The 25,597-nt window shown below is 35.0% G+C and overlaps 1 protein-coding gene across 3 annotated transcripts in view; it reads left to right on the top strand.

Moving 5' to 3' along the window:
* LOC126753393 (short neuropeptide F) overlaps positions 1-25,597 on the top strand; it is a 234,901-nt gene that overhangs the window by 88,075 nt on the left and 121,229 nt on the right. Inside the window, exon 2 of one of the 3 annotated variants that reach the window (XM_050464798.1) lies at positions 18,136-18,160. The exons of the other annotated variants lie outside the window; for them this stretch is intronic. The gene's annotated coding sequence lies outside the window, so the exon portion shown is untranslated. The remainder of the gene's footprint in view (positions 1-18,135; positions 18,161-25,597) is intronic. 3 annotated transcript variants of the gene reach the window in all.

Genomic DNA, 25,597 nt, shown 5'->3' with positions numbered 1-25,597 from the left:
ACGATTCAGATAATTATAGGATGAACTACAAATAGGCTTTCTCACAGAATCATCATTCTAACAGAGCTGCTGGAAAGCTCCGTTACAATAATGAAATATACTTGAAGTTGTCTAACAGGAGAGTGTTATTTTGATTGTCATTTAATTAATTTCATGTCAGTGTATTTTATAGCAAGTTTTTTTCTCTATTAAATGAGTAGCGCGCACAAAAGTATACTACGCTTCAGAGGAGTTTCATAAGAAGCCGGGTTTTCACAATTGGTTGTGGACTTATGTGCATACAGTTTGGTTATATATGTTATTTGTTTGGCTTATAGCATGTGTACATGCGTGTATATGTAGTATTGTGTGCTTGGAACAAGTTAATCAAATGTACTTAATACATAAGTGAGTGTCTCTCAGGATTCTCTTCAAAACAATTAAGCGCACTCAACAGGCTGCCAGCTGGTATAAGCTAATAATTTAAATACTCTTTCCTTGAATTTTACTGTCACATATTTGCCAGCCTATTAATATACACGTATGCACGAGTACATGTATTTCTGTGCACCGGCATACATATGTATACTTGCGTGTCTAACTGAATAGCTGCTAATTTTCTACTTATCCTACGCTGTAATTGCCTCAGAGATATAATATTTAGGCATTATTTAATTTGCCGTCCAGCGAACAACCTACTAATCAAACATACAATGAACTTATGTAGTAGATACATTCGTATATATGTATATACCCACGCAAATACTTAGTATAAACATATATTTTGTAAGGTTGTACTTGTGTGACTCTGTTCTGCAGCATTTAAATACAATATGTATCTGCAGATGAATGAGTTCGTAAGCCTTAAAGTATGCTATGTGGTAATTAATTATAGAAATTGCAATAATAGAGCATTGCAGTGTAGTAGGTGTATAACAAATTAGTCATACAATTTCGTACATCCCAATTTATGTTAACATGTTTAATAAACATTTTGAATTCTACAATTTCGAATTCTCAATCTAGAGATGCTAACATCAAGATATGAACGAATAATCCTGCATTATAACATATAAGTGTTTAAAACGTGTAATTTACGCATTCAATTCTAGGAGACAAAAGTCAGTATAATGATTAACTGGAGCTTAAAGGGTTACATGGGTTTCCTCGGGTAAAAACAGCCTTTTTTAAAATTTAGTTTTTTTCATAAAAAAACGATATTTTTTTATTAGAATTTTTTGTTTTTACAATCATACAAGTACACTATTAACAAAGAAGTTCTGGAATTTTTGGAAAAATTTAAAACTCGGCCTTTGCGACGCCTCCATAAAAGATGCGCTCGCGTTGGCAGGATAGATTCTTACAGCATTATCTAAACTGAAAAAATACGTGCTTTAGTTAAAATTTTAAATTAGAACTTTTACGAAGGAAAAAAAACCATTTAAAATTGTATTGGATATTTTTACAAAAAAATGAAAATTTCAATGAAAATTTCGCGACACTTTTTTTTAAATAGTTGTAATCGAAAAAAACCTTCGTCCAAAACCCAGATCTTTGAGTTACAGTTCTTAATCTCAAAGATCTGAGTTTTGGACGAAGGTTTTTTTCGATACAGTTCTTAATCTCAAAGATCTGGTTAAAATTTCATGAAGATCGGTTGAGTAGTTCTCGAGAAATCTTGCCAACGTACTTCAAAATCACAGTTTCGAGAAAAACGCGTTTAAAGAAGACGCACTTAGCCTAGCTAGCCTCGGGCTTGACTTATCTCCGAAACTATTACTCGGATCAACTGAAAATTTAGGACAATATTCTGGAGGTGTTGTAGAATTTAATAAGACAATAAAAAAACTAGATACTTTGAAACCCGTAGGCCCATGTAACCCTTCAAGACCACAATAATGTGCGACACTCCTAGTGTAACGGCCTAAAAACAGTCGGTTTTAGGAAATTAGAAAAAACGACTGTATCATTTGCTTTAAAATATTTAAACATAATTTAAGAATACACAGTAAAATTAAGAAACAAAATTTAAACATTTTTCGTAAGTGATTGCGTCGAAACAGGAAGAATTTGATAGTAGTTGGAGCGTTTATGTCCGAGTAATCATTAAAGCAAATTTCAAAAAGTTGTTTGGGGAAAAACGTGATTTTAGGGTTTAGTGATAAACTTTTGGAGCTGATGGTTAATTATTTTAGGAACGTCGACCGTAGGCAATCTGCATAACCACTTCGTAGACATTTGTTTATTACATTTCAATGACGGGCAATTTCATCTCATACAGTCTTTTCAAACATCACAGTTGGTTTATCAATATATATGTAGTAAACCAATCATTTAATATACTCCTACAAAAAGTACTCCATTCACAAGCCCACTTTCTGATACGCTGATAGACACGAAGGATTTGGTCAAACAAAGTAAAAATTTGGTCCTACCCAAAGCATTTAATATTTACAGCATAAATGTGAGCAATCAAATAATCGTAGTTTTTAGATTTCCTGTAGTGTTCAATATTGTTGGTAATGAAAGCTGGAATTTCAGCTTTGGAAAACTTATAATGCCTTACACAAACCACAAATACTTACTCTGGAAGCATAGAATTCTATATAGTCTCTTCAAAACTCAATTTTGCTTATCTATATATATAAAATTAAGCTTCGTCAGGCATCGCTGCTACTCTACTTGATGGCGGCCGAACAGCACATTCTGCGTTGAAATTACCGTTGAACATCCAAGTCGTTGAAACACCAACGTGCAACATATCGAGAAATTCAGCAATGGCAAAAGTTTTGCGAGGAGCTGGAATAGTTCTATGGGATGAGTGCCCAATGGCTAACAAAAAGTCATTAGAAGCATTCAATAGAACAATGCAAGATTTACGCCAAAAGCAACAACTTTTTGGCGGAGCATTAGTCTTATTATCCGGCGATTTTCGGCAAACTTTGCCAGTCATTCCTCGATCAACTCCTGCCGACGAAATAAACGCATGTTTAAAATCATCAGTTTTGTGGAGACATGTTCAAAGGCTGACTCTTACCATCAACATAGGAGTCCAATTGCAAAATGATCGAAGCAGTTGTGTTTTCGAAGCAGTTGTGGGACATTGGCGAAGGCAAAATACCAATCGATGATACCGGTTTGATCACATTGCCGAACAACTTTTGTACACTTTTACAATCGAAAGAAGAATTGATTGAAAGTGTATAACCGAAAAATGTACACGTCAACGAAATCAAAAGCTACAACATATATGTACATCGCTTGTTAGCGTTTTGAATCAAGATGAAGTAGTCAATTATCCAACTGAATTCTTGAATTCTTTGGATCCCCCCGGTCTGCCACCGCATCGTTTGGTCCTGAAAGTCGGTTCACCCATTATACTTCTACGAAATCTGAAGCCACCGACTTTGTGTAATGGCACAAGACTTTCAGTCAAAAAATTGTGGCCAAATTTGATTGAAGCAACAATACTAAATGGCAAGGCAGCAGGTGAAGTTGTACTCTTACCACGCATTCCCATGATTCCAACGGACATGCCGTTTGAATTTAAGCGCTTGCAGTTCCCAGTACGTCTTGCCTTTGCGATGACCATCAACAAATCGCAAGGGCAAACGTTTCAAGTGTGCGGCGTCAATTTGGAAGAACCGTGCTTCTCCCACGGCCAATTGTTCGTCGCATGCTCGAGAGTGGGAACACCAAGGTGCTTATTCATTTACGCGCCAGGTGGAAAAACCAAAAATGTTCTATACCAATATGTTTTATAAATGTTTTATAAATAAGTAACAGTTTTACAACAATAAATAAAACACAAAGTAAAAACCCTTAAGAGTTTTAATCGATTTAGGTGTAGCGAAGCGCACAGGGTAACAGCTAGTTTCCGTATATATTAAGAAATATATCCCATTCCTAGAAACAAATTAGATTAGTGCTCTGTAAGTTTTTCACAGAAGACACAACACTCTGAAAAAAATGTTCATGCTTATAAAAATCTGTTAATGTGCAAGTCTTTGAATGGTAAATCGCCCAAGTATACTGAAATGAAAATAAATAAATGTCAAAAAGAGGTGTTTGTTTTGACAATTATCCCATTTACGAGAATCTTGACATATGGTTTGATATCTTTGCCGCCAAGAAGTTTTTTATATATATATTTTATATATCCATATTGTATATAAATGACCTGGACGTCAAGTCCAGTTGAAAATCGGGTGACTGTCTCTTCGTTCGGCCGTCTGTCCGCCTTTACGTGCAAGCGATAACTCGTGTTATTTAGCATCCAAAGACGGTCAGTATTGCAGATAGGTGTAATCGGACCATTGTCACGCTCATAAAACACCGTTAAGCGAAAAACTATAAAGTGCCATAATAAGACATTGAACTAAGATACAAAACGGTAATTTAAAACAGAGGAGAGGGCATGACCCCGCCACAAAATGTTTAAGGGGCTATACCAGTGCGACACTTTCATGAAAAAACAAGTTAGGAAGGGCTAAGTTCGGGTGTCACCGAACATTTTATACTCTCGCACGATAAAGTGATAATCGAGATTTCATTATCCGTCATTTACATATTTTTCAAATACCGTATTTGTGTAAAGTTTTATTCCGCTATCATCATTGGTTCCTAATGTATACAGAGAAGGCATCAGATGGAATTCAAAATAGCGTTATATTGGAAGAAGGCGTGGTTGTGAACCGATTTCACCCATATTTTGTACATGTCATCAAGGTGTAAAGAAAATATTTTGTCCCGAATTTCATTGTAATCGATTGAGTAGTTCCTGAGATATGGTTTTTGGTGCATAAGTGGGCGACGCCACGCCGATTTTCAATTTTAAAAAAAAACCTGGGTGCAGCTTCCTTCTGCCATTTCTTCCGTAAAATTTAGTGTTTCTAGCGTGGTTATCCCGATTTCTTCCATTTTTAAACTGTATATGGAAATGCCTGAAGGAAACGACTCTATAGAATTTGGTTGACATAGCTATAGTAGTTTCCGAGATATATACAAAAAACTTAGTAGGGGGCGGGGCCACGCCCACTTTTCCAAAAAAATTACGTCCAAATACGCCCCTCCCTAATGCGATCCTTTGCGCCAAATTTCACTTTAATATCTTTATTTATGGCTTAGTTATGACAGTTTATAGGTTTTCGGTTTCCGCCATTTTGTGGGCGTGGCAGTTGGCCGATTTTGCCCATCTTCGAACTTAACCTTCTTATGGAGCCAAGGAATACGTGTACCAAGTTTCATCATGATATCTCAGTTTTTACTCAAGTTACAGCTTGCACGGACGGACAGACAGACATCCAGATTTCAACTCTACTCGTCACCCTGATCACTTTGGTATATATAACCCTATAACTGACTCTTTTAGTTTTAGGACTTACAAACAACCGTTATGTGAACAAAACTATAATACTCTCCTTAGCAACTTTGTTGCGAGAGTATAAAAAATGTATTTGCTTTTTCGATAGTTTATATTTCCAAAAATATCCTGTGAAATCGGCAAGGTCGTATCTTGAATAGTTTTTGAATGGCAGCGTTCTAAACAGCGACCGCTCAGAGGTGCAAACATATATAAGTGAAACTTTAAAAGCGTTTTTCTCGAAACGACAATTTTCAAAATTACTGACATCATAACTCGACGAGAAATTAACCGATCGACTTCAAATTAAAACTGAGTATTGTTGAATACATTTACTACAATGAACTACGATCTTTTTGATTGGTTGAAAATTGTCAATTTGGCATTAAAAAAACTACCATTTTTTTACCTAAAAAAAACGATTTCTTTTTTTCAAAACTGCGCTATTTTGTTAATCTTTGGTATTTTTCAAAGATCGTAGGCCATTGTATGGGAAATATCTTTTGTTTCAGCTACTCATTCGGCCGGAAACATGCCAGCAATTGGGACACTTCTTTTTTGGCTCCCTCGAAGACAGCCCATAACTCCGTTATTTTTCAAAATTTTTGTAAAAACAAAACTTAGAATATAGCTGAAAATATACCTTATTACTTTCAAAGAAGTTTCAAATATTCGGTTGCGTACTTTCTCTTAAAAAAATTCACGAAAACCGCCTAATTTTTCATGCGTTACACTGTGTAGCCCCTTAAATGTACATATCTTCCAAACCGCTCAAGCTAAATCAACCAAACTGGCTGAAAAGAAGTTCTTTTAGCACTATAACAATTCATAACATCAGATAGTAAGCACGCCTACTTCTCATATAACTGTTATGTTGAAAATTACTATAAGTGCGGATAACCCATTGAATAAATGCGCCGCAAGCTTCAAATTCCACAAATAAGAGAAGAGCTTCATAGGAGCAGTTGTACAAATTGGCCAATGGAACTATTTAACCAATTTCAACCATAATAAAGTGTGGCGTTACACAATCATACACTGTGAAAACCACACCTATTTCTCATACAACAAAATTTTGAATTATATCTGATTCCTTCCAATATACAAATGAAACATGAATGAAGTTATCAGAATAAACTTTGCACAAACACAGCCCTCAAGGTATTTCATCTTATTCCCAAATATATTTGAAACTCGACATTAACTTTATAAGGACAGCACATATGTGGACCTTACTGCATATGACAGAATTTGAACCGAACATATCGGTCATTGTGATGATGAAAATGGATAAAATCGAATCAATATTGCCCTTAGCCGCCAGATATTTAATATAAATATTTTCGATCTTCCTGTTGACTTAGTACCGCATCTATTCAGGAATATGTAAATTTCTTACTAAATGAGATTAAGAGAGAAACAATGTATCATCTTACCTGTGATTGCAAATAATGGATACTTCCCACTATGATTTAAAATATATGTATATGAAAATCACTCTACCTTGCGATAGTATAAATTGTTCGGTTTCACCGGTACTTAGCCTTTTCTTACTTGTTTTTAATGAAATTTGGAAAAATGGTTTTAATAAAATATTATAATATAATATAAATATAATATATGTCGATTTTTTGATATCGAATGTACATACATTTAAGCATATTATCGCAAAAATTAAAGTTTTGCACTGTTGAGCGTATTCGAAAGAACTTTTTAACTTGGTGTAATTAGATCCCAAAGCATGAAACGCGTTTTTCTGGAAACGCTCTTTTGAGTTGGTAAAAAATCTCTCCGAACGACTAATCGACTTAAAATTTCCACATGACCTTCTTAGATACGTATATTTGTCAGATTATCAAGGTATAAAATTTGTAAAAATAATTTCAATTTTGAAGCCACTTTGTAGTTTAAACTTTTTCACAAACACTACATTTTTTGGTAGCAGCGATTATGCTAAAAATCAAAATTAAGCCTAATTTTATCTATCGTTCATCTATAGTACTAATATTTTTTTTAGTTTTTTGGTTTGAAATAAATTTAAGAAGAAGAATCTTTTTCACTTCTAAAGATCTTTTTTCGGAACTCATCTTGAGATCTTCAATTAATGGGGGTAAGAGAACACATAAATTTTTAAAACCAATTGCTGATTATTGAAGTCACAAAAAATTTATTGTTTATTGTTTCTTAAAAAAAGAAATAAAAGAAAAATGCTTTTTACTTCTCTTGAGTGTGAATTTAACGTCTTTAGATGTTGATAAATAAAAATTATATATATAAAAAGACAAAAGAAATAAAAACCCAGATTTTTTAACTAAATAATTTTATTAGTATATTCAATCAAAGCATTTATGTCACTCAGTTTTCATGAATACTTTCGCATAGACATATACATATACATATATATTACTGCTTACATGTCAACAGTGCTTATGCGCCTGTAAGCATGCTAAGGCTTTAAATATTACAAGGAAATCCAGCAATTTCCAACATAAATTTATGACTTCATCAACATACTTGTAAGTACAACACATATTCTTATAAGTATAACAACACATACACCTCTAAGCACAACAACAAGTGCAAGCGCATAAAAATTTGCTTTACAGCGTTACATGAATTTCAAAACTTCTCTGACAGGAAGCTGTGCAGTGAAGGAATGAGCGATTTCGTGCTGTAAGACCACGGTTAGGTTAACCGCGCTTGAAGATTGCGCGTCGTTATGGCTTACAATTGACATGGTACGCCATTTCATGGTTGTTATGCCATCAAATGTGGCAACATAAAATTAAGTGTTAAGTATTCATTAAAATTGGCAACATTTTGCAATTTTTTATATATATACATCTATATGTATATATGCATATGTATAATAGGATCATGTATAGTATATACATATGTGTTTACGCGTAAAATGCAAATAGTATGTGTGTAGGTGGCTTGTGAACTGCTGTGTGTTGTGTTTGCAATAGAAATGAATATTTATACCCTGAACAGGGTATATTAAGTTTGTCACGAAGTTTGCAACACCCAGAAGCAAGCGTCGGAGACCCTATAAAGTATATATATAAATGATCAGTATGTCGAGCTGAATCGATTTAGCCATGTCCGTCTGTCTGTCCGTCCGGCTGCCTATCTGTATATATACGAACTAGTCCCATAAGAAGGTTAAGTTCGAAGATGGGCAAAATCGGCCAACTGCCACGCCCACAAAATGGCGGAAACCATAAATAAAGGTATTAAAGTGAAATTTGGCACAAAGGATCGTACTAGGGAGGGGCTTATTTGGACGTAATTTTTTTGGAAAAGTGGGCGTGGCCCCGCCCCCCCTTCAATATCTCGGAAACTACTATAGATGTCAGCTGCTCATTTATCGGAACGGCCGATATCGTGCGTTAACCACTATAACATATAGCTGCCATACAAACTGAACGATCGGAAATCATGTACGAAATAATGCACAACCATTCTTCCAATATAACGCTATGGAATCTGATGCCTTTTCTGTATAATACATTTACATTAGGAACCAAGCTGATAGCGGAATATTTCAAAAATACGGTATTTGAAAAATATGTAAACGACGAAATTTGGATTATATTTATTATTTTCTAAGGCAACTTAACTATAATCTCCTCTTCAAGAAGAAATTGATCAGATCGGTTGAATATAGCATATAGCTTCCATACAAACTGAACACATAGTACTAACAGAAATGCACCTGTGAAGGGTATTTAGCTTCGGTGCAACCGAAGTTAACGTTTTTTCTTGTTTTTATATCCCTTAGGTGGATTAGTATAATAATTTTTTGTATGTAAGTGTGCTTTGGCATATGTGACAACGTAATGCATATCATATGTAGTCACCTATAAATCCACAACTCCTCTTTTTTAAGTGTTCAGCTATGAAATTTTATTTAAATGTATTTTTCCTATATCAAAACTGATATATACACAAACATTAACCACAATTTTTTATGCCACGCACACATATCACAAACAGCAATGAATTGTGCGTGAAAATATAGCCAATGTAGGCAATTGCATATAAAAATATACATTTTGTAATCGAAAAAATTGTAAATATTACATTTGTAATTTATATAAAATTTTTATTGAACATATTTCATGTTGTGAACACCTTTTTCATGAGATATTTTAATAAATAGAAAAACGTGTGAAGCTCATAAAAAATTTATATGTATGTTCAGATACACTGTTGGCATAAAGTACAATTGCCAACAAACAAGCAAAAACTCTTTTAAGCCAATTTAAGTAATTTAAACACAATCGCATTACATTTTCATGGTGCTGATTTAAGGCTTAAGTTAATTTACACTGTTATTTTGTCATATGTTTTTTTCTTAATATTTTTCTCAAATTTTTCAACACAGAACACTAATTTGTTATGCATTAAATTGTTTTAATAGTGTCAATTATAGCAAAAAATTTTTTAAATGTTTAACAGAATTTATAAAAGCATTAGCAGATACTTTGTAATATGCAAATATATTCCCTCTGTAATATACTTAATATTTAATTCGTATTAGTTTTTATTTTGCTACTTAAATGTCAAAAGTATTAAGTTTGCCACGAAGTGTGTTTCCTAGAAGGAAGCATCGGGTAGTCGGTTTGCGAATTAGTCCCTCAGTTTTTGAGATATCGATCTGAAATTTGGCATAATTTTCTCGCCAAAAAGCTTCTCATTTCTCGGAATCGTTGATATCGAACCACTATAGCATATAGCTGTCATACAAACTGAACGATCGGAATCAAATACTTTAATGAAAAACTTTTTCGTTTGACGAGATATTGCTGACAAAAGAATACCCGAAAATTGTAATTTAAATTCCATGGGTAAATGGTAATTCAAAAACAAAAAAAAATATATATTTTGCAGTGCTACCGTGTTTAGTTACTATTTCAAATATGACCGCAAACGGTCAACCAGTTTGTTTACAGCAGCTGCTTAAGTCGGTACACCTCAGTTGTGCGTTGCTTGGTCAAAAATATGGAGCAAAGAATTTGTATAAAATTTTGCATTTCTTACCAAATTTCGTGTGCAGATCGATGCGAATGTTGGAAAAGGCTTACGGTAATGCAGTTTTAGCAAAACCACAAGCCTACGGGTGGTCCAAGCCTTTAAAAACGGTCGAGAGATCGTTGAGGACATGTCCCGTTCTAGACGACCTTTTTAACTGATGAAAATAATAAAAAAGTAAAACATATAGCGCTTGAAAAGAGATGGCAAGAGTACTCGACGTTTCTCGTGAGTCGATAAATATTTTGGGTGAAACTCTTTTTGAATTTTTTTCTTAAAGAGTATCGTAAACAGTTCACTTTGGATATGCTTGATCATCGAGCGAACTCCGATCCCACATTCATGGAGAACATTATAATTGCCAATGAGACATAGGTTTATGAGTTTGACATGCAAACAAAACCACAATCATCGGAATGGAGATAAAAAACTAGCTTAAACCCAAAAAAACCACGCAAAAGCCGCTCAAAAATCAAGGTGATGGCTCATTGTTTTTTTCGAAATTTATGGTTCGTTGCGACATGAATTTGTCCCGAAGGTACTGGCGGCCAATAACGAATTCCATTTGGTCGTATTGAGGGGGGGTAGGGTTTTTCACTTTCGTAAAATCGATTTTTTTTGTCTTATCTTATTGTTTAACATTTCAAGAATATGTCCTTAAAATTTTAAGTCGATAGAAGTAATATTCTTAAAGTTATCGTCTTATTAGTCTCCTGGCCTTTAACGCTCTAACTCTAACAGTTGAGGGCGGTCGGGATAGAGGTGCAGCTTTAGGCGTGTTTTTCTCAAAACTACTTTTTCAAAGTCCGTGTTCACTGTCATTTCAAAACTACTTTGTCGATTCATTTAAAACTTTGAACACAATTTTAACATATAAAATATCGTCCCCCAACGTTTATTAAATATTTTTTTTTTTCATTAACGATGTTTTCCACCCACAAAATGGCGGAAGTTTTAGTGGAAAATAACAATTTACACTTTATTAAAAATTATCAGAGAACGTTGGGAGGAAGACTGGATTATAGTTAAACTAATTTGTCTTTATTTTCTATTTTAGCATAATTTCTAGCCGAGTTAGGGTGAACATTGCAAAGGCCTTTTTTCTCAAGTGTTCTTTTGATTTTAAAATTATCCATACTGCTTGCGTTCCAAAGTTATCAGGACTTTACAAAAAAACAGAACAAATAGTTTTTCGGCAAAATCTATTTATTTTATTTAAAATAGTCTGCTTCTGCTTCAATACAGCTTGTTGCACGGTCCAAAAGCATGTCGAACGAGTGTTTTAGCTCGTTGGCCGGTATGGCCGCCAGTATGCCGGTGCAAGCCTTTTTTTTGGGGGGTTTCGGCTCGTCCGGTGCCTTCCATTCAGCACTCTGGCGTTTCGTTTCCTGATCATATTGGAAACACCACGTTTCGTCACCAGTCACAATATTGTAAAAGAAGTTTTTTGGATTTGAAATTTGACCTCTTTAATGATGTCCTTCGAATGTTGGATTCTGAGCAATTTTTGGTCGTCAGTCAATTTGTGCGGAACAAACCGTGCACACACCTTTCGTAAGCCCAAATGTTCGATCAAAATGCGATAAATCGATGTTTTGGAGATGTTCAATTCCATTTCTATGAATTTCAATGATGATTTCGGCTGATTTTTGATGAATTCACGCACAGTTTCGATGGAATTTCCGGTGATCACGGATTTTGATTGGCCCACATGTTGATCGTCATTTATGTCCTCACGGCCACTTTGAAAATGTTGAAACCACTCGTGCACTCTGCTACGGGATAGGCAATCATCGCCATAAACTTGTTTCATCAATTGAAACGTTTCGGTAAAAGTTTTACCAATTTTAAAACAAAATTTAATGTTGGCTCTTTGTTCGAAGCTCATTTTCGCACCGATAACACAAACATACTGACATTTAAAACGCAATAACTTCACTTCCAATTAATGAAATGTCATGAAATTCTCACTGGACAATCATAAAAATAGTAGATTCTAACGCACTAGTCGACTAGTCGATTCAAAAAGTTCTGTTTACTTTGGAACGCACCCTGTATATTTCTTTGTGAACCGCTGAGAACCATTTTACTTTAACTCAAACTATGTTGCCATTTTCATTTGATATTATACAACTGTACGACAACTCCAAATAAATCATTATTTTTTATTTGTGACCTTCATTTTCAATCATAATTTTATTATTTAATTCATTAAATTAGCTCTTGAATTCAAATCTGACTGAAAAGTTAAAGAACTGATAAGTTTTTTTCTAAATTGAGCTTACAATATCGATTACTATTTGATATTTGAATAAATATTCCAAAATTTTCTTCCTAAATATATTCGAAAAGTGGAAATTGTAAGCTTATACATATTATTGTTTATGTAACCAGTTTCAACATTCAAATTTGCATTTTGCTGTTTAATCTCTAAAATATTTGGAAAGCACTCTCGATTTGAGTACATTAATAGATAGATAATCAATATAAAATTATTTAAAATTTTACCATCTAAACTTACGCTATTTTTATATTATTTCCACTACTCATTCTACTTTATTAATTATTCTCTATTAATATCATACAATTTATTATTTGCAATCACTTTGCTTACCATGTTTATGCAAATTTTATGAGACACCAAAGACATTAAATATTTTCATAGAGAATTTGTAAGCTGACGTGTGAAATATAAAATAATTCTTTTTTTGGTGATATTATATTTTTGCATTATTCAGATATAATCATTTAATTGAATTGGAATTGAAATATGAAATAACTGGAACATATTGCCAATATCGAATAAGCCACAATAAAGGGCATAATGTACCGAATATGTTATGTAATCTTAATCTCATTCGAAGAGCTTTTACTATGTATGAAGTTAATATAAAACTACATACATATATGTACATACATTCAGGCTAATTTTTACTGTTCAGTAGGTATGGCAGCTATATGGTATAGTGAACCGATGTCGGTTCCGATATATGAGCAGCTTCCTTTCCTGTCGAGTGTTATAAACTTCGTGGCCTTTTTAAATAGTTTTTTTTTTGCCAGATCATGCGTAAGCAATGCCAAGCACGTTTTTTTTTTAGTTCAGTATTGCTTGGAATTTCATCATGGAAAGACTTACCCCTGAACAACATTTACAAATTGTCCAACTTTATTTCAGAAGTGGAAAGTTGATTCAGCGCCGTTCGCAGCATCTCGAACTGATGTATGTAACGACTTGACGCATTTTGCTTCCACACATCGCGTCAATCAATAGATTTATAGAGAGAAAACTTCGGTGAGCAGATAATTTCACGTTTTGAGCCCGTCGATTGGCCACCACGATACAAGTCTTGGAGCAATCACGCGTGTCATTTGCCAATTACCAGTCGAAATGCGTGAATGTGTCATCGAAAATTTAACTCAATGGATAGACCATCGGAGACGTATTTGCGGTCAACATTTGAAAGAGATAATCTTCAAAATATAAATTTAAAAGAATGTTCTTTCGAATGATAATATAACATTCCCCATTAAAATTGAAGTTTCTCTGTTTTTTCTTTAAAAAAAAAGAGGAAACATCGTAATGGAACACTCTTTATATTGAGGGTATAAAAAATAGTTAGTATAATAAAATAAATGGGTATTTAAATAAATTTTTCAAAATGAGTTATTTAAATGAAAAACCAGGAATAATTAAGATTAGAATATTTATTAACTTTACCGCAATATTCGCCGACGCAGTTGCTTCAAAAATAATATGGCGGACTTCATAACAGCGGATGGACCATATTTGGGGACACAACTTGCTATAATTTGCTATTATCTATCTATTAAGGTCTTGAAGCTAGTTTTTGTCCGTTTTGGGAACAATTTCCGTATTGTGGGTCTATGAGTGGCCATATTGTCGTGCTGGACTGCGAATTAATAAATTTTTCAATACACAGTAAAGACGCCTTTTTTATGTGCAAAAATTGTCGAAAATTCAAATTCATTTAAGTCTCTGAAAAAATATGAAGTTGACTTTTTGCCGAAAATATTGTCAATGTGTGAGATATATAATTGCAGTTTGGACAGAAGCCTTATGTACCTGAAATTATTTCCCCCGGCTTTAATATCATACAAGTTGCAATAATATGAAATTTTCGGTTACAACCGAACTTACTTCTTTTAAATATTCACAATATTTAAACTACTCATTGACGCTGCTATTAATTACTTCTGCAATTCTTAAGCTATATGTGGAGTGAAAAAATATACCAATGCATGACGTATGCAAGTAAGTCTGGCAAATCTACAGAGATCTATTTCAAATCGCAGCAAAGCTAGCTAATCTCGTATTTATGTACATGTGTAGATGGCATAAATCAGGATAGAAAAAGAACAATCATTGACAGCAAAAGCAAGCCGATTAGTCGTGACGTACGACTTTCTAGTTTATGATGGTTGATTATCAGTGCAAACAATAAATAAAAATATAAACTAAAAACACATAAACACAAACATAACTAAACACCATAGATAAGTGATGATAAGTAGAGAAACAGCAGTCACTAATATCACTCATACGTCATGGTGAACCACATTGAATGTAGGAAAAGATTGTGAAATTGATGACACTGCTGATTAGCACTTATCGAAAAATAATAATTGGTGAATTATGATCTATATATACCTTATATAAGCACAAAATGAAAAGAACAGTCTCCATACATAGTTGCTCACAACCCAATTATTTAGGTAACACAACGCCCGAAAACAGTCTGCAACAAGTTATGATTACCTCAAATTACTGCTTGTCAGAACATATTACTATGGCAGTATGCATATATTTTTCTCAGTCAAATCTAATCAGCATAAATCCAAAATATTCACAAAAATGATTATGCATGCCTGTCTGTATTATTTACTGCCTACACACCTTTTAATTCTTATTAGTGGTGTTTCGTGGTGAGTAGAAAATATGTATATGTTCAGCAGAAGATATGACGACGGCCTGTCGAAACTTAATTACATACTAAAACACGCTAGAAAAATATGATTGCGTAAATTTTGGATTTATAGCAAAACAAAATAACTAAAAGGTTTTTTTTATTTTTTATTTCAATTCAATAGGAATTCTAAGACAATTTTCATTTCAATTAAACACACTACTTTTGACATATATTTTGTAAAATTTCATATTGATTTTGCATGGAGTTGGCATCATGTTACATTTTTTTTAATTTAATTAATTTAATATTTTGCTTAATTAATTTTTTTCGTTGGATGGCAACGCATTTAAGAAATTTCAAGTGAAATCCATTTCAAGTATTGTATTTTAATTTAAAGTAAATGCCCTCGATTTGACACAATTTTGTTATATTTCAATATTTCGTTTTATATTAAAATATGTGGCAACTTTATTTGGGGTGTTAGAAATTAAACCTTCTAGATTATGTTATGAGAAAACAGACTGCCTACCTCGTCACGTTACGATCGACCACAACACGTGCGGGATGGGATAGATACCGAGAGTTGAAGAGGGAAGCGAGACGCATTTGCGGACAGAAAAAGAAAGAGGCCGAAATGCGTGAGTATTTAAGAAAGAGCTTGATCAGCTGGCCGACAGGGGTAATGCTCGAAAATTCAACGAAAAAATGCGGCGGCTTACAGAAGGTTTCAAGACCGGAGCATACTTTTGTAGAACCCCCAAAGGTGATCTAGTGACCGATGCCCAGAGCATACTTAAATTATGGAGAGAACACTTCTCCAGCCTGCTGAATGGTAGTGAACGCACAACGCCAGAAGAAGGCGAACCCGATTCCCCAATCGATGACGATGAAGCAGACGTTCCATTGCCCGACCATCAAGAAGTTCGAATAGCAATTACCCGTCTGAAGAACAACAAAGCGGCGGGGGCCGATGTATTGCCGGCTGAGCTATGCAAACACAGCGGCGAAAAACTAATAAGGAGCATGCAACAGCTTCTTTGGAAAATATGGTTGGATGAAAGCATGCCCAACGATTGGAATTTAAGTGTGCTCTGCCCAATTCACAAAAAGGGAGACCCCACAATCTGCGCCAACTACCGTGGGATAAGCATTCTCAATATCGCGTATAAGGTTCTAAAGGAGCGTGTTGTGTGAAAGATTAAAGCCCACCGTCAACAAACTGATTGGACCTTATCAGTGTGGCTTTAGACCTGGCAAATCAACAACCGACCAGATATTCACCATTCGCCAAATCTTGGAAAAGACCCGTGAAAGGAGAATCGATCTTCGTCGATTTCAAAGCTGCTTTCGATAGCACGAAAAGGAGCTGCCTCTATGCCGCGATGTCTGAATTTGGTATCCCCGCAAAACTAATACGGCTGTGTAAACTGACGTTGAGCAACATCAAAAGCTCAGTCAGAATTGGGAAGGACCTCTCCGAGCCGTTCGATACCAAACGAGGTTTCAGACAAGGCGACTCCTTATCGTGCGACTTCTTCAACCTGCTGCTGGAAAAAATAATTCGAGCTGCAGAACTTAATCGAACAGCTACAATCTTTTATAAGAGTGTACAGCTGCTGGCTTATGCCGATGATATTAATATCATCGGCCTCAACACCCGCGCCGTTAGTTCTGCTTTCTCCAGGCTGGACAAGGATGCACAGAAAATGGGTCTGGAAGTGAACGAGGGCAAGACGAAATATCTCCTGTCATCAAACAAACAGTCGTCGCACTCGCGACTTGGCACTCACGTCACTGTTGACAGTCATAACTTCGAAGTTGTAGATAATTTCGTCTATCTTGGAACCAGTGTAAACACCACCAACAATGTCAGCCTCGAAATCCAACGCATGATAACTCTTGCCAACAGGTGCTACTTCGGACTAAGTAGGCAATTGAGAAGCAAAGTCCTCTCTCGACGAACAAAAACCAAACTCTATAAGTCACTCATAATTCCCGTCCTGCTATACGGTGCAGAGGCTTGGACGATGACAACAACTGATGAGTCGCCGTTGAGAGTTTTCGAGAGAAAAGTTCTGCGAAAGATTTATGGTCCTTTGCGCGTTGGCCACGGCGAATATCGAATTCGATGGAACGATGAGCTGTACGAGATATACGACGACATTGACATAGTTCAGCAATTTAAAAGACAGCGGCTACTTTGGCTAGGTCATGTTGTCCGAATGGACGAAAACACTCCAGCTCTGAAAGTATTCGACGCTGTACTCGCCGGGGGAAGCAGAGGAAGATGTCTGATTAGTGGTAACTCCATTTCAAAACATGAAAAACTCTCCAAGCACTTATTTACCTTATCTTTGGTACATTGTACAATTTTTTTCAGTTTAAAGTTTTGACGTGTGGCAACTCCATTTCAAAATACCATTCCAAAACATGTATATTATCTTTGCTAAGCGAATTGTAAATTTTTTTTCTGTTGTTATTTATGGCGTGTGGCAACTCCATTTAAAATCTTTCTAAATTACTGCCTTTTTGAATACTTTTCAGAGAGCGTTTAGAAAGGTCGCATTTGAAAAAAGGCATTTCTAAGTATTTTAAGCAGTTTTGTTGGTGAAATAGTTTTTGTATTTAAATTTTTTACTTTATTAAAGATGGCAACTGTATTACAAAATATTTTCTACGCGCCCATGTTACTCAATAATAAAATAAGCCTCACAACATTTATTTTTGTGAAATATATTATGTTCAATATGCACATTAAAGGTACCAAGGTAAAAGATATAACCGAAAATTATAATTTTTTGCTATTATTTTTACACAAATTTTTAATAGTCCATTATTTCTTTTATCTTTTCAGGTAAGCATTATCACAATTACACTAATCAATAATCTAATCTACTTTAGTTGGTGAGTTACAAATCAATTCTCTTTATCTGATAAAGTTTGTTGTCGTTCGGAAGAATACCTCAAGTCGAGTTAAGCGGTAGCGTTCCAGTTTTCTTCTAAAGTGGTTTTTAATATTATTATATGCCATAGCTTTTGATTAAGATCATCTGTGATGGTTTTTTTGTTTTAAGTAGTCGCCCATATATTTTAACTGAAATCTTTTTAACGCTCTTTTTTAAGTAGAATAAGGGAAATTGGTTTTCAATATTCCAAAAACGAATTGTAACATGCTGCATAATAGTCGTTTGCACCTAACGATATTAATTTACCGCTAAGTGTATAACAAATTGATTAGTATGACGAGGCGAATTGATTTCCGTATATCCTTTCGGAGCTCTCTTAGTTCAAGCGATAGCTGGAGTAAAAATGTCAACATCTTAGCACTACTTGGTTTTTTCGTTGGGCCTTTATGTAGTAGGAAGTTAATGTTGCAGAGGTCATTGTTCGATTCACAAAGTAACGTTTACGAAAAATATTTATATCACAACTAAATAATCAAAGGTATATCCGAAAAGTTAACATATCCCTCCTCCTCATAAGTTTAGATGACCAGTAGACCAAATTAAATAAATGTAACAATTGCTTTCTCAACCTTCATGATAATAACCACGCCCATCTTTATGTATATAGTATACATTCAAAAATGTGGCTTTAATATGTTTCAACTAGTTTTACTACAAATTTCCAGCGATATATAAGATATCTTAGCGGAATTAAGTGACCCTTTAGTCTTTCTAAGGTACGCATTGCGCCTATCACTTGCCTTCATGTGTTGATTGTTGTTGTTGTTGTAGCGGCAGAATTCTGTCGAGTTGACAGTGATTGACCAGATAAAAAATCCGGGTCCGTTCCGGTTACGTAGGTATTGGGAACGGTTTATTCATGCATTGATGTTACACAGCGGTAGTGAAGCCAATCTTGCTTTAGGGTGCTCTAGTATGGCGTACCGCTGTCAGCAACATCTCATACAGAAACCCTGTGAAGCGGATATAGCGATTTGTACTAAGTAGCCTATATAATAGCAACCTACCAACAATCGACATTGCAGTGGAAAGCTCTGCAACGAAATCAGCTGAAAGGTTGGTAAGGTTAAGGGACCACAAGCATCTCCGTACATAGCTCGATAAGCAGGGGTTGGTGGATAAAATGGACCACATTGCCTAACTTCTCTGGGAGAGCTTATCGATCTTGGTCCAAAGGTCCTTTAAGAGAAATGTCCTATGTTTCTAGTCACATAAAAAAAAGGCGGGATGACGCATGAGCATGCAACTTGCGGAACTTGCAACAACCACACAGGTGGAACAAAAAACATTAGCCATTAGTGGGCGCCGGAATCTTTCAAGCTTCCAGAATACTGCAATATTTTCCAGGTGGCAGCCTTTGGTTAAGAAAGCGGCTGCAATATCTAAAAATGTAAGAAACACCCTGAAGGAAGTGAATATATACATACATTGATAGCTAAGACGAAATCAAGTGCAGAAAATATGTAAGTTGCTAAAAATGATGCTAATTGAAATTTTCAAAAAAACTGGCAGACTGATCAGGAGGTTGAAGAAAACACGCATGCTTTTGTTGTTGGACACAACTTACTCACATCACATGCGAGTCAGATGGGCATAAGTATCGACGATACATGCAGAAAGTGTAGTGAAATAGGAATCAGCGAGATTATTAAGAGCTTCGAAATTCCAGGAACGAGACGTACATGGTATGAAAATGAGATATCAAGTTTCCCTTAAACTTCGCAAAAACTGTTAACTATACAGGACGCAGGACGAATACTTCAGCTTTAACTAAGATGAACCGCCATCTGGCATTGATAATTACCAGTATGTCTATGTATGGCGTGACAGCCGCGCAGCATAACTTAACTTAACGTATGTTAGCATTTTATTTGGGGCATACTGTATCTTGTGTGCCGTTATTGTATGAAAAAAAGAACCAACATGACCACTATAAGAGTGATTCAAGAGAAAAAAAAATTTTTTTTTTCGTTTGGTAAAAAAATAGGTTCCTAGACACCTCTTAAAAGCCTCTCCAAATATGAGTTTTTAATTGTAACGGGAAGGTCCTCCTACATACAGTTTTCATTTTTTTCTTATTGTCAGATTGAAAAATTTATATCTCGCTTCCAACTTCTTGAAAAAATATCTTGTTCCTAAGATTTTGTAGGAAATTGAATGCTCTACAAAAAAGGTCTACTAAGATTTTTTCGTAAACCCAAACGTTTAAAAGATATTAACAGTTAAAGTTTGATTATTTTTGGGAAAATTTTTTTTTCTTATGAATTTTATAACTCAATGAAAAAAAAATATTATGAATAGATTTTTGGAGAGGCTTTCTTAGAGGTGTCTAGGAACCTATTTTTCCGAGTACCAAACGAAAAAAAAAAATTTTTTTTTTTTGAATCACTCTACATTACACATTGTACCTACAAGTATTTTGTGCACCTTTCCATCACTAGATAAGTTCCAACGCAAAAAATACATATTTGCTGTTGTATGACCAAATGTTTTAGGTTAAACTACAATTTTTGTGTGGGAGCGCTTACATAACCGTTATTTAGTTATTAGACCATGTCACAAAAAATTTGCTATGATTAAGAAAGGATTTTTGCACCGAAAAGCCGACAAACTCAATAAAATTGTGTGCCTAGTTAGTCACCTTGTCAGCCTTACTTATACATATGTATATATATGTAGTGTGTGCAAGCATTTAATGGTCTATGTGCGTTGTAGAAACATGTTACTATTGACATAGTTAAATGTATACGTGTATATTTACATATAAACGTTTGTATATACATATGCCTATATAGTATGTGTATTTATATATATTGTATATGTATATTTTCACATTTTAATACCAGTTGTCGCATATACCGTTATACTAACTCATAATTGTGTCATTTGCTTTTGTATCTTGTACAAATGTTTAACATGTGACTCTAGTACATGCTCTAAACAGGAGTAATTAAATTGTACTTAGAGAGTACTGACGTGTAAAAGCACTCACGCACGCATATACATACATATAAACACATACTAATATATATATTATTTAAAAATATGTTCACACATAAGCAACATTTCGCGGCATTCGTTTCATGTCTAATTATATCCCATACAGCGGAGTATAATCGCATAATCAGACACAAGCACACGCCTATACATACACATACATATATATGTTCTACACACTTACATATAATACCCTATGTATGTACAACGTCCAACCATATAAACTACGCATTTATCTGCCAGCTTTGTTCAGTATAAAAAGTGTTGCTCAAAGGGTTATGCCTCGCTCAGGTTGCTCAGTATTTATAGTTATATAAAAGTGAAAGTGTCCTTCCAGCATTTTTTTTTTGTACGTAGGCGAATAGTTTTGTAGCGTACAAGTGAAAGTGCATAAAGCTGTTCGATTTAGTGCACTTTAATGTTGGAAATTGTGAACAAGTGAATATAAATAAAAGTAATAACTTTTAACTGTTGCCAGCTGTATTCGAATTTGTTTTTAACTGATAAATACTCGTAAGTGATTTAATAATTATAGCTACTTATTTTTAATAATTAAAAATTTGCTGCTTTATTTATGTATAATTAAGTTTAAAAACGTAGCTGGCCAACAGTTTGCTTGGCAAACGTTTTACTAGCTATTTACAAACACGTTCTTCGACCTTCACGTCGAATTGCGCTTCTTTAATAAGGAGAAAAACATTTTGGTCGAAGATTGTAAGTTTGCCTTGCACAATAATCTATGTTAAACTGTGTGAAGATTTTTTTACAAATAATAAATTTTTCCATAAAAGAATCCTTCAGATTGTATGTGAGATATCCTCCTGTGCACCGACAACGGTGGTTCCAGCAAATAAGTAGTTACGTGAGGATAAACAGGTGTTGTGAAAAATTTTAGGTTGTATCTCACAAACTTCGGAAATAGTTCCATGTTATTGTTGTAACGTGTACCTAATCCCCGTTGGGATGGTAGGCCCTGAAAACGTGCTGTTTCGACATGGTCGGACCATACGGAGAGGGGTGTGTGGATGTATTGCCGATTGCATTGTATGTTGCCATCAATGTTTCTTTGTCTTTTCCTTATATGCTGCCGGCTAGCGGCTTGAGGATTTTGTTGAGGGAGTCGCGGAGAGGACATCACCCTTCGGAACCACTGTTTCATTATTTTCAGTTTAGAGTTCTTCTCCATCGATTTAGGTATTAAAAACTTCCTGGCACACTTAATATATCTCGTTTAGGGTATAATGATAAACAGGTGTGTTCCACTTTTTGAATCTAGAATCTAGTTTATTGATTGTTCTTTAGATGAGAATTTCATGACATTTCATTGATTGGAAGTGAAGTTATTGCGTTTTAAGTGTCAATATGTTTGTGTTATCGGTGCGAAAATGGGCTTCGAACAAAGAGCCAACATTAAATTTTGTTTTAAAATTGGTAAAACTTTTACCGAAAAGTTTCAATTGATGAAACAAGTTTATGGCGATGATTGCCTATCCCGTAGCAGAGTGCACGAATGGTTTCAACGTTTTCAAAGTGGTCGTGAGGACATAAATGACGATCAACATGTAGGCCATTCAAAATCCGTGATCACCGGAAATTCCATCGAAACTGTGCGTGAATTCATCAGAAATCAGCCGAAATCTTCATGGAAATTCATGGAAATGGAATTGAACATCTCCAAAACATCGATTTATCGCATTTTGACCGAACATTTGGGCTTACGAAAGGTGTGTGCACGGTTTGTTCCGCATAAATTGACTGACGACCAAAAATTGCTGAGAATCCAACATTCGAAGGACATCTTTAAAGAGGTTGTGACCGGTTATTTGACCAGAAATCACATTTTAACCATTAACCACTCCCCGTATTCATCTGATATGGCACCGTGCGACTTCTTTCTGTTCGGAAAAAAGCATTTGCCCATGAAAGGAAAGCGTTGTGCAGACGCAGAGGCCATTCAAAAGGCTTGCACCGGCATACTGGCAGCCATACCGGCCAACGGGCTAAAGCACTCGGACCGTGCAAAAAGCTGTTTTGAAGCGAAGGAGACTATTTTGATTAAAATAAATTGATTTTGCCGTAAAAACCATTTGTTCTGTTTTTTTTAAGTTTTGTTTACTTTGGAACGCTCCTTGTATATTTACCGTAACCGCAAATAAAGTTAGTCGTCAGTGGCATCAGTCTGAGAACGGTCCTCTATCCTCTTGCGGTTTATTGTAATATTCAGAATTATATACTGAATTTTGCAATGCCGTCTGATCAAAGAGTGAAATATGAAGTGAAGCGAGTTTCTTCTTTAGTAACCTAAACGCAGAAAGTAGCTTCAAACTGAATAACTATAATTCCGTCTTCCAGACAGAAATTGAAGGCATAACAGAAGGTACCAAGTAAACTTATGTTCTAGCCAGTAAGTGCATAATCCATTTGGGGGTAGCCAAACGGCTATTAAGACTATCAGTAGCGTCAATACTAAGTCTCACTGCGTTAGGTTATACAAGCAGGCAATAACTCGACTCTGTCATAACTAAACTCAAATTTTCTACTGATAAATATAAACTGGGTACTCAGTCATATAGGAATAAAAGAAAATGAAAACGAGTTGAAGTGATCAGAGACAGATGGATACACAATTCCCTTAATCTGCTCCAGACCATTCAGTCCCTTCAATGGTTTCTTGAAGCAATGGACCATAGAGAAACACCTCAGATCATGGAACATTATCACAAAGTTACTTTTGTTTAGTGTTGTTGGTGGACAGACAATAAAGCTTCTACTTCTAAGAAAATGGGAGCTTAGAAATATAGTAGGGATTTTCATGGCACCTACCCTTAAGATGCCACTTTCAGAAAATACGAAAAAAGAGTTCGAAATGCCCAGCTTGTTCGGAGAATGATGGGATGCTGGAATATCATCGTTGCGATTAGACAGCTTTCAGAGTGAGAAGACGGAATTATATTTCACGGCTCCCTTCATCTTCATTCTGAAACCATTCCAGCAGTCATTAATGTTTCCTGAATTCCAGATCAGTAAATATCACATAAGTAAAACAGATACACCACTCAAAGCACTTAATATAGTCGTTCAAAATTACCTAAGCTCCTTTTCTTAATTTACTATTTGCAAGCGCACATTACAAGAAGTCTCTTTATAGACAAGTATCCTGTCCACTTCCGCATTAACTTACATTGTATCACATTAATTTGAAAAGCAAATACCTGCTACTGGTTTGTGTTTCTATCAGCAAATATTTACACAAAGTTATTTATCTTAATTGCTATTCGGCACAACGCTTGTTACACGCCGCCGCAAGACGCTTAATCTACAAAAGTTTTGTGTGAAATTATTTGTAGTGCTTAAGTTTAGTTTGCAAAGCAACAATAACATGCTCAACAAGTCAAACTATTAAAGACGTTAGATGTGGCAAGTGTGAGTGTGTATTTAGGCAATACAATGTTGAAGTTAGGAAAGTTGGTCCTTGGGAAATTAACAGAAAGTGTTTGCTATGAAAGGAATAAAATGGAAAGAAACGAAATTTTACGGGATTTGAATGTATATTCTAATACTCTTGCAACATGTTGCTACAGAGTATAATAGTTTTGTTTACCTAACGGTTACACATATCACCTAAAACTAAGCGAGATAGTTATAGGGCTAGATTTCTTAATTTTTATTCAAGTTACAACTTGCGTGGACCTAAAGACAGACACACGCATATATATATATATATAGAGGACCCGATCTATGGCTGATACATAGGTAGTACTACTAATACCATCTATTTGATTTCTATTAGTTTGATTATAAGTATTAGTTAAGGAATAATCGCATTTTTGGTGAAGCAACAAAAATGAATCAAAAAGCATTTCGTGCGTTAAGAAAGAATTGGTTTTGGGGTAAAAATACTATTGAATTTGGGCTGTGCATCAGTGAAATCAATCGAGTCTAATCGATTGTCAGCCTGGTGGACTGCATATTAAGAAACGGTTCTCCAGCGTGGAAAGACAAAAAAATTGGCTGGCAAGGTTATGGCATCAGTCTTGCAACGCTTCGAAAAGATTTTTGTATATCTCAAATTTCAATAGACCTTTTTATCAACACTTCAGTTATGCCGCTATTTTTTTATGCCAGATCTTTTGCAATTTTAAATTGCCTGTCAAGATACCCCCTCCAATAGTTAGCAGGTATGAAAAAAATGTTATAGCTACCCATAGATGTATTGAATCACCCAATTTATTACTTAAGAACGAACAACTCTGTCGACGTTATGAAAACTTGTCTACAGATGTCGCCTTTTACTTTGGCATCGTTTTGTTTATTGCACGTTTATGCCA

This window comes from Bactrocera neohumeralis, chromosome 3 (assembly GCF_024586455.1).
Source record: "Bactrocera neohumeralis isolate Rockhampton chromosome 3, APGP_CSIRO_Bneo_wtdbg2-racon-allhic-juicebox.fasta_v2, whole genome shotgun sequence".
Lineage (NCBI taxonomy): Eukaryota > Metazoa > Arthropoda > Insecta > Diptera > Tephritidae > Bactrocera > Bactrocera neohumeralis.
The sequence above is the reverse complement of the archived record's forward strand: the minus strand, read 5'-3'. Positions and strand labels throughout refer to the sequence as shown.